This window comes from Engystomops pustulosus, chromosome 2 (genome assembly GCF_040894005.1).
Source record: "Engystomops pustulosus chromosome 2, aEngPut4.maternal, whole genome shotgun sequence".
Taxonomy (NCBI): Eukaryota; Metazoa; Chordata; class Amphibia; order Anura; family Leptodactylidae; genus Engystomops; species Engystomops pustulosus.
This window is the reverse complement of record NC_092412.1, coordinates 180,498,537-180,511,017: the sequence shown is the minus strand read 5'-3', so window position 1 is coordinate 180,511,017 and position 12,481 is coordinate 180,498,537. Positions and strand designations below refer to the sequence as shown.

General features: G+C 43.2%; 1 long non-coding RNA gene across 4 annotated transcripts in view; it reads left to right on the top strand.

The window, feature by feature from the left end:
* The window catches only part of LOC140118968 (uncharacterized), a 43,696-nt gene that overhangs the window by 18,620 nt on the left and 12,595 nt on the right, over positions 1-12,481 (top strand). The window lies entirely within an intron of this gene.

Here is a 12,481-nt window from a genome sequence, read left to right as displayed (position 1 = left end):
TTCTTCCATTGTACTTATTTCTTGATGGAAATGTTACACATCTCTTAAACTAGAGCTGCTATAGATAATGAAGAACTTTCTATACATACCTTATAAAATGTTTTAACATCAGAGAGGAGATGGTTTGCATATACTGCATGAGTGTTAAACTTTCCTGGGGCCACATCAGGATTTATTGCAATACTGTACAATGTTAAATTCTCCCCTCAACTTAAGTCTCCTCTTAACCAACCTCTTCTAATGGGCACCATCATTTCCTGCACCACGATTTGTAAATATTCCTCGACCCCAACAGACACCTCTCTCCTATTGGCACTATTACTATTAACCCCTTAGCGCTCCGCGCCGTAGCTGTACTGCGCAGCTTCCGACGATTAGCGCTCAGCACAGTACAGCTACGGCGCGAGCGCATACTATTTTAGAATTGTCACCACGTCGCGAGACGTGGTGACATCGGGACGAGATTTGGGTGACAGAGGCAGGAGGAGTTCCTGTCTCCGTCACCCGACCAATCAAATTGGTCCCGCCCGCCGATCACCGTGATTGGCCAGTCAAACCTGACTGACCAATTACAGCGATTTTAGGCTAAAAAAAACGTGCTTTTAGCACTTTCCTCTTCCTCCAGCGGCACCATTTTGGTTTGGTATCGCTGGAGAGAGGAAAGAGCGTTACTGTGTGCACCAAAATACACTTTTACACTATAAATAGTGTTCTGATCATTATCTGATCCCTATTGTTCCCTACAAATTCCCATCCCTATCTGTTTTTTCCTGTGTCCTGTGTGTTCCCTGTGTGATCGCCTTGTGTGATCCCACGTGTCTTCCGTTTTTCCCTGTCTGTCCCTTCTGAACCCAAACGCACTTTTCAGTGCGCTGTGTTAGCGTTGTTCTGCACTGGACGCACTTTTCAGTGCGCCGTGTGAATAGCGCTGCACAGAATCTTTAGCAGTCTTAGCGGTAGTTAGTTTGTCTTAGGGCAAGCTAGGTGCATTTGTAGCGCCTTTTTGCACGGTGCACATAGGTTTTTTTTCGGAGCCTGGTAATATTTTTTTCCAGAGCGCCGTAGGTGTACCCGTACTTAGCTATTTTTTGTGTGTGCCATCTGTGCGGCTGGTCCGTGTGGTTTGGTGTGCATTATCTTTTTTTTTGTGTGCTATCTGTGCGGCTTGTCCGTGTAGTTTAGTGCGCATTATTTTTTGTGTGCCATCTGTGCGGCTGGTCCGTGTGGTTTGGTGTGCATTATCTTTTTTTTTTGTGTGCTATCTGTGCGGCTTGTCCGTGTAGTTTAGTGCACATTATTTTTTGTGTGTGCCATCTGTGCGGCTTGTCCGTGTAGTTTGGTGCGCATTATCTTTTTTTTTTTTTTTTTGTGTGCTATCTGTGCGGCTTGTCCGTGTAGTTTAGTGCACATTATTTTTTGTGTGTGCCATCTGTGCAGCTTGTCCGTGTAGTTTGGTGCGCTTTATCTTTTTTTTTTTGTGTGCTATCTGTGCGGCTTGTCCGTGTAGTTTAGTGCACATTATTTTTTGTGTGTGCCATCTGTGCGGCTTGTCCGTGTAGTTTAGTGCGCATTATTTTTTTGTTTGTGTGCTATCTGTGCGGCTTGTCCGTGTAGTTTAGTGCACATTATTTTTTGTGTGTGCCATCTGTGCGGCTTGTCCGTGTAGTTTGGTGCGCATTATTATTTTTTTTGTGTGCTATCTGTGCGGCTTGTCCGTGTAGTTTAGTGCACATTATTTTTTGTGTGTGCCATCTGTGCGGCTTGTCCGTGTAGTTTGCTGCGCATTATCTTTTTTTTTTTTTTTGTGTGCTATCTGTGCGGCTTGTCCGTGTAGTTTAGTGCACATTATTTTTTGTGTGTGCCATCTGTGCAGCTTGTCCGTGTAGTTTGGTGCGCGTTATCTTTTTTTTTTGTGTGCTATCTGTGCGGCTTGTCCGTGTAGTTTAGTGCACATTATTTTTTGTGTGTGCCATCTGTGCGGCTTGTCCGTGTAGTTTGGTGCGCATTATTTTTTTTTTTGTGTGCTATCTGTGCGGCTTGTCCGTGTAGTTTAGTGCACATTATTTTTTGTGTGTGCCATCTGTGCGGCTTGTCCGTGTAGTTTGGTGTGCATTATATTTTTTTTTTTTTGTGTGCCTGCTAGACGGTTTATCCGTGTAGTTTGGTGCACATTATCTAATTTTTCTAGTTCTCTATTTTTTTTGTGTGCAATGTCTCAGAAGACGTACACCGTGTTGGAGGCATATAACATGCTTGCCTCTGACACCGAGTCAGCTAGTGGGGATGATGGTCCCTTTTACCTATCATCATCCTCCTGCACATCTTCCAGTGACCTGGAAGGACCCCCAAGAAGGCGCCGTAGGGTTCCAGGGACTTCTGCAGGAGAAGTGCCTGGGACTTCTGCAGGAGAAGTGCCTGGGACTTCGGCAGGAGAAGTTTCTGGGACTTCTGCAGGAGAAGCGTCTGGGGCTTCCACTGACCCCACATGGGTAGCCCCAGATAATTATACCCCTCAGGTCCCTGACTTTTTGGGCCATCCTGGAATTAACTTTGACACGACAGGGCTCAGAGCAGTGGACTTTTTTAAGTTTTTTTTTGATGAGGCGCTGCTGAATATTATTATATTTCAGACAAATCTCTACGCTGCACAACATATTGCCCAAAACCCCACGTCCTTTTATGCACAACCCTACAGGTGGACCCCTGTCACTGCAGCAGAGATGCACAAGTATTGGGGCATAATACTCCTTATGGGGATAGTAAAAAAGCCTTCAATCAGGGACTACTGGAGCTCAGATATACTGTACCACACCCCCATGTTCCGCATGGCAATGAGCAGGATGCGCTTTGAAGCCATCCATAAGTTTTTGCACTACACTGACAACACACAGTGCCCACCCAGAGGTGACCCCAGTTATGATCGGTTATTTAAGGTCAGGCCCATATTAGATCATTTTAGTGCCAAGTTTGCCCAGGCATATACCCCCGCCAAACATGTGAGCATAGACGAGTCCCTGGTACAATTCAAAGGGAGACTTCACTTCCGCCAGTACCTGCCCAATAAGAGGGCAAGATATGGTGTGAAGATGTATAAGCTGTGGGAAAGTTCATCAGGGTACACATACAAGTTCAGGATATATGAAGGGAAGGACTCCACTATAGTGCCCCCAGAATGCCCCCCCTTCCTGGGTGTTACAGGGAAGATAGTGTGGGATTTAGTGCACCCACTGCTGGACCAGGGCTACCACCTCTACCTGGACAATTTCTACACCAGCACCACCCTGTTCAAGTGCCTCTCTTCCAGAAATACTGCAGCATGCGGCACTGTACGCAGAAATCAGAGAGGTCTCCCTAAGTCGCTGCTTGGGCAAAAACTTAAAAGGCACGAAAGCAGGGCACTATGCAGCGACTCTGTATTGTGTGTTAAGTACAAGGACAAGAGAGAGGTCCTTGTATTAACCACAATACATGAGCACACCACCACCCCTGTCCCAGTACGAGGTGCCAGTACAGAAACCCCCAAGCCAGACTGTATTTTAGATTATAACAAATACATGGGAGGGGTGGACTTGTCTGACCAGGTGCTTCAGCCGTACAATGCCATGCAGAAGTCAAGGGTGTGGTACAAGAAGCTGGCCGTGCACATCATGCAGATGGCATTGTATAATGCTTATGTGCTGCATCGATATGCCGGCCAGAGGGGAACTTTCCTGGAATTTCAAGAGGTGGTAATAAAGTACTTTCTTTTTGGAGACCAGGAAGGGGGGAGTGCTAGCACATCTGGAAGTGAGGCCCCATCACGTATTGTACCAGGGCAGCACTTTCCAGGAGTAGTTCCCCAAACAGCCAGCAAGGGAAGGACACAGAAGAGGTGCAGGGTGTGCTCCAAAAATTGAAATTTCAAAATTTCCACTCCATTTTCATATGCTTCCGCAAAAATAATTAAAGGGTTAACAGACTTCTTAAATGCTGATTTGAATAGGTTGAGATGTTCGGTTCATAAAATGGTGTTTCAAATTTTTCAAATTTCAAGAAAATCTGAGAAGTTGCTACTAAAACTTCAAACCTTCTCACATCCATAAAAAAAATGGAAACTTAGAACAAATAATGGATATAAAAAGAAGACCAATGGCAAAAGGTTTCTATCAAAAAAAAATTGTGGTATCACTTTTTGTCTAAAAAGTATAACATTTGAAACTTTGAAAATAGTCATTTTTTTCAAATTTTTCCAAAATTTTTGAATTTTTACCCCCCAAAAAAGGAACGGATCACCGAAATGACACTACTAACATAAACTACAATGTCTCATGAGAAAACAATCTCAAAATCACAGAAATATCTTAAAGCGTTGAAAAGTTATTACCACAGGAAGAGACACTGGTCAAATTTCAAAAAAAAGTTGCGAGCCTTAACCTGCAAACAGGCTGCGTCCTTGAGGGGTTAATGTTATCCTCTCACTTCTAGCCTCTATGAAGATGAACAGAAGGATAGTTCCTGACTGCTCTAACAAATCAGGCAGCTAGCACTGACCATCCATGAACATACAGGAGAGAGTCTAGATGTGTTGGAATGTCAGCTTTATGTGTTATGGGGCCTGGAGCATGAGCTCCAATAAAGATCTAGCCCTTGCAGCTGTGGAACTGCATGGAAAACTTGATTCAGCTTGTTACATGCAGCAAACTTTCCTTCTTAATGTACATGTCCAGTATGTGTGTGACAAAATGAGCAGCTTTTGCAATATACTACAAAAGGAGGAAATGACAACTCCAAGTGATAAGCTATTTTTCCTATACACTCACAGGCCACTTTATTAGGTACACCTGTCCAACTGCACGTTAACACTTAATTTCTAATCAGCCAATCACATGGCGGCAACTCAGTGCATTTAGGCATGTAGACATGGTCAAGACAATCTCCTGCAGTTCAAACCGAGCATCAGTATGGGGAAGAAAGGTGATTTGAGTGCCTTTGAACGTGGCATGGTTGTTGGTCCCAGAAGGGCTGGTCTGAGTATTTCAGAAACTGCTGATCTACTGGGATTTTCACGCACAACCATCTCTAGGTTTTACAGAGAATGGTCTGAAAAAGAAAAAACATCCAGTGAGTGGCAGTTCTGTGGGAGGAAATGCCTTGTTGATGCCAGAGGTCAGAGGAGAATGGGCAGACTGGTTCGAGCTGATAGAACTGGATGTGCAGCTCATCGAAATTGGACAGTAGAAGATTGTAAAAACGTTGCCTGGTCTGATGAGTCTCGATTTCTGCTGCGACATTTGGATAGTAGGGTCAGAATTTGGCGTCAACAACATGAAAGCATGGATCCATCCTGCCTTGTATCAACGGTTCAGGCTGGTGGTGGTGGTGTCATGGTGTGGGGAATATTTTCTTGGCACTCTTTGGGCCCCTTGGTACCAATTGAGCATCGTTGCAACGCCACAGCCTACCTGAGTATTGTTGCTGACCATGTCCATCCCTTTATGACCACAATGTACCCAACATCTGATGGCTACTTTCAGTAGGATAATGCGCCATGTCATAAAGCTGGAATCATCTCAGACTGGTTTCTTGAACATGACAATGAGGTCACTGTACTCAAATGGCCTCCACAGTCACCAGATCTCAATCCAATAGAGCATCTTTGGGATGTGGTGGAACGGGAGATTCGCATCATGGATGTGCAGCCAACAAATCTGTGGCAACTGTGTGATGCCATCATGTCAATATGGACCAAAATCTCTGAGAAATGCTTTCAGCACCCTGTTGAATCTATGCCACGAAGAATTGAGGCAGTTCTGAAGGCAAAAGGGGCTCCAACCCGTTACTAGCATGGTGTACCTAATAAAGTGGCCGGTGAGTGTATATGTTTATTAGTGGCCATGCATTGGGAGAGATTCATCAAATCTCTCTACGCCATAATTATGGAGTGGTTTCCGCATGAAATGTCTAGTTTTTGGGATTTTTTGTAAGGCTTTGGACTTGCCTGATATATCTTAGCAGTTGATAGATGAGGCATGTGAGTCTTTGTTTTTTGAGACTTTTGTTTCAGAAATGGAACAAAATTCTCAAATGTTTAAGCAGCACCGTGCCGGCGCCTGCTCTGGACTGGAGTTTATTTACACAAAAATTGCACATTTTTCAGATGTACACATCTGGAAACTTATGACAAATCAGGCACTCCACTGAAAAAGACTACCATGATGTACATTTTCAGGCCATTTTCCGACTTCTCTGATGTGGGTGTTAACTTAGTGGCGGAAAACTCAGTCTGAGTGTCAGAAAATTCAGACATAAATTATAGACCAACTAATTACTGGTCAGCAGGAGTTCACATTTCTAAAGTACTCCAGATCAGGGATTAAGACTGCCAGTGGCCCTGCGCTGGATAAATATTATCACCCCTACAAGTCTGGAATTCACTTCCTAAATATGGTACTAGAATCAGTTTCTTGGGGGATATTTATCAGGACCTCTGCGCACCTCCAGTGGCGCAGAGGCCCTGAAATAATCGCAAATGCTAGCTTATTGCTAGCTTTTGCGATTATTTTCCCCAATCCGCCACCTTGACGCCAGTGGGGCGTGAAGGGGGGGGCACGGCCGGCCGGCACTCGCTGCTGCCGGAGACTTTTTATACGTGAAAAGCTGCCGGTCGCGTCTTTTCTACGCCAGGCCCTGCCTGGCGTAGGATAAACGCTGCGCGACTGGCAGCCCGACACATGAAGAGGCAGAAGCCTCTTCATGTATCGGGCTGCGAATTTGCAGCGGCGGGGCTATCATACGCTGGCGCACGAGCACCAGCGTATGATAAATATCCCCCTTGTGTACATGTGTATTGAGAGCAGGAACCAATGTATGAGGATCTTAGGGCGGCAGTAGCACTTCTGCTTTGCAGCACTGGGGTTCTGGGTTCAAATCCCACCCAGGACAACATCTGCAAAGAGTTTGTACGTGTACCCCCCCCCCCCTGGTGTTTGCGTGGGTTTCCTCCGGGTACTCTGGTTTCCTCCCACACTCCAAAACATACTGTTAGGTTGTTTAGATTGTGAGCCCTAAAGTTTTCAGTGTCAATTAAAGGAGAGGTTTAAGCAAGATCTTTGTCAAGCAATTTACAAGTAACAGGGACCAATTTTTCATTCTTGTGCAGCGCTGCGTAATCTGTGTGTGCTATATAAATAAAGAATTATTATTATTATTATGGGTAAAGGTCCTTCATAGTATAAAATTTGGTAGATGGCTATGAGCCCCATAAAAGGCTATGGACCACCCAACCTGCCTATATTGCAATCCACTATTGCTCCATATACATCATCCACCATGATTTATCTGGCGCAGAATAAGACTATGGAGTTTGATTCTGCTCTGGTCTATTCTCCAACAATTTTTATACATCCCCCCCTGTTATATTTGTGTGTTTTTGATATTATATTCACCTTTCATCTTTCTGAAAAGAGGTTGCACTGGTAACAGAGCTTGGCAGTAGGGGCCTTGCCTACCTTAAACCAACAGATTAGTTATATTTTACACCTGCTCTTGGCTCGCATGGATATAAGTTTCTTATGCACATAGTGCAGAGGTTTCACTCCATTTAATATGAATGTCCCCATGTTTCACTTTTTAGAAGAAAAATGAAAAGTGGACATTTGTAAGATGTGATGCTGGAAATCACCATCACATGGAAGTTAAGGGGACACATCATGTCCTGACCTCAATTTATTCTAAACTCCCGTGCATTGTACCACCTTTTTTGAATTTTCTATCCATGAGATCAGTTGAGTCCAACACTTGGGACCACATCAATCAGCTGCAAGGTTGAGATCCTGATTCTGAGAAACCTTTTGATACCAAACACTATAATTAAGCTGTAAAATCACTTCACCCCCCTGTTTCTTCCCATAAAGTTGCTTTCGCACAATGCATTTTTGCATGTTTACTGTGCATTTGCCTGATTTGAATCTGCTTTTCTTAATTTCTGGAAGTATAAGCAGCTGCATACACTTTTCACAACTGCATACACTTCCAGAAATGAAGAAAAACAGATTAAAACCAGCAATACACATGGTAACAAGCAAAAATGCACCGTGTGACTGCACCCTAAGCAGGTGTTTTGGAATTTAAATATTCATCGTCTATCATATAATATTTCCAGACAAGTAGGCAGCACTAAAATTTTCAGTGTCAATTAAAGGAGAGATTTAAGCAAGATCTTTGTCAAGCAATTTACAAGTAACCCCTATCGTTTTTTTTTTATATAAAATCCCTCATAACATATTTTCATACATATAGGACATGCCTCATAATCAATTTACATACATAACCAATTTGTGAATAAATAGAATAACATTTCTCAATTTTACAATGATTGTTTATCATGTGCCAATTACCGTATATACTCGAGTATAAGCTGACCCGAGTATAAGCCGAGACCCCTAATTTTACCACAAAAAAATGGGAAAACCTATTGATTCGAGTATAAGCCGAGGGTGCAGTATACAGCCAGCTAGTCCCCTGTAGTATACAACCAGCCTGCCCCCCAAAAAGTATACAGCCTGCCCCCCAAAAAGTATACAGCCTGCTCCCAAAAAGTATACAGCCTGCCCCCAAAAAGTATACAGCCTGCCCCCAAAAAGTATACAGCCTGCCCCAAAAAGTATACAGCCTGCCCTCAGTATGCCTAGCGAATAATAAAAAAATAAACTTAATACTCACCCTCTGACGATACTCACCTTTGATGCTTAGTGGCGGCTCCCGGTCCTCGGCGGCGGCTCCCGGTCCTCGGCGGCGGCTCCCGGTCCTCTGCGGCGGCTTATCTCTTCTATCTTCACGTGCCGGCAGTCGCGTCCATGCAACTTGCCGGCGGGCGCACAGTGCGATGCGGCAGTGTCGCCGCTGATGACGTCATCAGCGGCAACACCGCTACATCATATGGTGCGCCCGCCAGCAAGTTGCATAGACGCGACTGCCGGCACGTGAAGATAGAAGCCGCCGCAGAGGATCGGGAGCTGCCGCCGAGGACCAGGAGCCGCCGCCGAGGACCGGGAGTCGGAGGGTGAGTATTATTTTTTTTTTATTATTATTATTGACTCGTGTATAAGCCGAGATGAGGTTTTTCAGCACATTTTTGTGCTGAAAAACTCGGCTTATACACGAGTATATACGGTAATTCATTCATATAAAGTGCAATAAAAGTTACAGATGAACATGCACCAGTGATGCATGTGTGGTAAACTCCCAAATGGCAGAAGTACCTCCCCATAAAGTAATAGGCAGCCATTACAGCCAGCACAAGGCCCCTGCATCTTACTGACTCCACTATGCATGCTCCAAAGTAGAAGCATGAGCAGTAGGGAGAAACAACTCTGCGGAAGCCATATCTGATATAGGCCAACAGAAGGCAAAACAACATTGCACTTGTATACAACTCGTATACAATACACATTAAGGGGTATTCCCATCTGGGCATTTACATTTAATTAAATTAATTTGCCACCTGTAAACATTTCTTCAATTGGATGTTATTAAAAAAATGTTCCAATGTGAAGATAATTTCTCATAGTCCAATGATTGGGTTACAGTTGGACTACTGTAAGGGGTTAAGAAATTGGTGAGTCCATAGAATGAACCACACTCTTTTTAAAACTTATTAAAGGCCATATATCTTTTTTTTGGTGTGAGATTTTTTTCCAAAGTTCCTCCAAATTAAGATTGAGCAAATTATCTGACCATTCTGATTAAATGATGAGTAAATGCATTGCAAAAATTGTAAATCAGCTCACCTAGAATGCAGACTAATTCCCCGACGGCATGATCCAGCACGGTCTCTCCAGCTTCTTTTGGAGTATGATACTAATACAAACGAACACGGACCAGCTCCAGGATCAGGTATCCATAAAATCTTCAATCTTTATTTAGAATTTCAGATAAAAGCTTTACATCCGAACAGGAGTCCAAATACAAGTCAGGAGATATCGCCTACGCGTTTCGAATAGATACACTATTCTTAATCATGGCTAAGTTTACTTACAACAATCATGGTCTTTATGTGGTAGCGGAGCCCGTCTCACAACCGGAAGAGATCACACAATCAGAGTCAGCTTTTGAGGGGCCTCGGCACCGTAAACATTCTAAACGTTTTTAAACATAACTTTTTACATTTAGCAATTATTAAACATATACAAGTCATAATACTAAAAACATAGAGGACCTAATGCATAGACAAAGAGGTACGTATAGATGTACTATACGTATCAATACTGGCATATCACGTCAACTCTTTTGTTTAACCCTTTCGGGACTCTAGTATCTAAGGAGAATATCCAAAACGTCTCCCGGTTGTATAATTTACATTTATGGTCACCACGGCGAATCGGTCTCAACACTATTTCTATGGCCATGCACTGGAACATACTACAATTACCACCGTGTTTTATTTGAAAATGACGGGATGCCATTGAAATATTAACCGCATCCTTATTCCTAGTGTCTGAAAGGTCCCGCCGAATGCGTACCTTATGAGGTCCACTGGTACAACCCACATACTGGAGTAAATGCATTGTTTCAGCTTCATCTCACATACAATCACCCAGTTCTAAAATTGCAGCAATGCATTGAAGCTGATATAATAAAGACCAATGTTAAATCAGTGGAAAATAATGAGTTACAAGTTCCTCCTGGATTAGCCTTAAGGCATGAATCAGCTGCCATAAAGAATAGAGGGTGTTAAGTCATCTTGACAACACGAACAGCGTCACCGTTTGTGATGTCAGCAGAGATATTACTGGCAACCTGGAGTTTCTTGTAGGCAGTCACAGAGCTCAATTCCCATAATTGTGCTGCAGTCATTGATTGTGAGAATTACAGCTGATCCTTCATAATCATACTTTAAGAATATGTCCTATTGCCTTTACAGCTTGGCTTGTAAGTGGGAATAACATATATAATGGTTAATCTTTCATGTTCATTGTATGTATTGCAGCATAAGGCTGGATTCACATTTTTCCATGATCAGTCTGTGATGTGCAAACACTGTGCAAAATATTGATATAGAGGCATGGAGTTCTTGTTTCCTGGATGTACCTTGTTTCACTGTACTGATGGCTGATCAGTCCATGGCACATCACTGATCATGAAAAAATGTGAATCCAGTCTAAAAAGCAGGAATTTATTTCTTTTAGAACTGCACTTTCTAAACATGTTCCCGTACCGCACCTTTACTTACACTTTGCTCAAGAATCTTTTACCTGTCTGCTTGTATGATCTTGTGCATGTTTTCTTACACATAAATGTGTAAATGAATTGATTGGGCTACTAGTTTAGGGCAGTCCCAGCATACACATTCAGGGTGCATCCACACGTTCAGTTTTTCAGATGCAGTTTTTGGAGCCAAAAGCAGGTGTGGATGATTCTCCTCCTCCTTTTACTCCATCCCTGGTTTGGGCATCAAAAACTGCATCTAAAAAACTGAATGTGTGGACCCGGCGTTGACACAGAGAGCTGATCAGTCTCTGTATCACCATAAAAATTCATCCAACTCTATCGGAGACCGGAGGATGCCAATAGAGTTGATGTCCTGGGCCATACCTTCTGTCTGGCAGGACAGAGCCCAAAATCCAGGATTATCCGCTGGATCCAGGGTGGTTGGGAGGCATGACTTAAGAACACCCGATTTACAGGCAACCCCTTGTTACAGAGGTATTTGTCTGGCTACTGTGACCTCTGGATGCTTTACTTTAGTCCCAGGCTGCAAAGATCAGCTGTAATGTGTCTATAATTTAGTTTCATAGATAATCCTGGTTCCGATGACCGCACAACATTTTGAAAATCCAATCGTCACAGGGACCACATTTTTTTTAACTGAAGTTACAATTAGAAAATATGTCTCAACTTACGTACAAATTCAGCTTAGTACAAATCTAAAGAACCTATCTTCTATGCAACAAGGGGACTTCCTGTAATTACATATTAGCTTATTATAATGACCATTTAAATATGGATTATGTTTATTCCTGGAATACCCCATTATATGTTTACTTCCACTGAAAGTAGAAATCTGTCCCTGGTCTTGTGATGGACATGTAGACGCACAAACCGTTTTTATCACAGAGAGTAATTTTCTGCACTCGGAAATTTCCATCAGCTCCATAGAAATGAATGGAGCAGAACGGTCATGCACCTCCAACTGCTCCATTACTCTCATGAAGCGACAAGGGGTCCGACTGAGTTACGTGGGACCCCATTGGACCCCTCGTTTACGTGATCTGTGAGGGTCTCATAACTGAAACCCCCTCCAATCAGCAACTTAGGCCCTATCCTGTGATCGGCTGCTGGACCAAGTCCACAACAATACCATTTTTTTTGTTTGTCACACAAACCAAATACAGGCAGTCCCCAGGTTACATATAAGATAGGGTCTGAAAGTTTGTTCTTAAGTTGAATTTGTATGCAAGTTAGAACTGTATATTTTATCATTGTAATCCCAGCCAGAACTTTT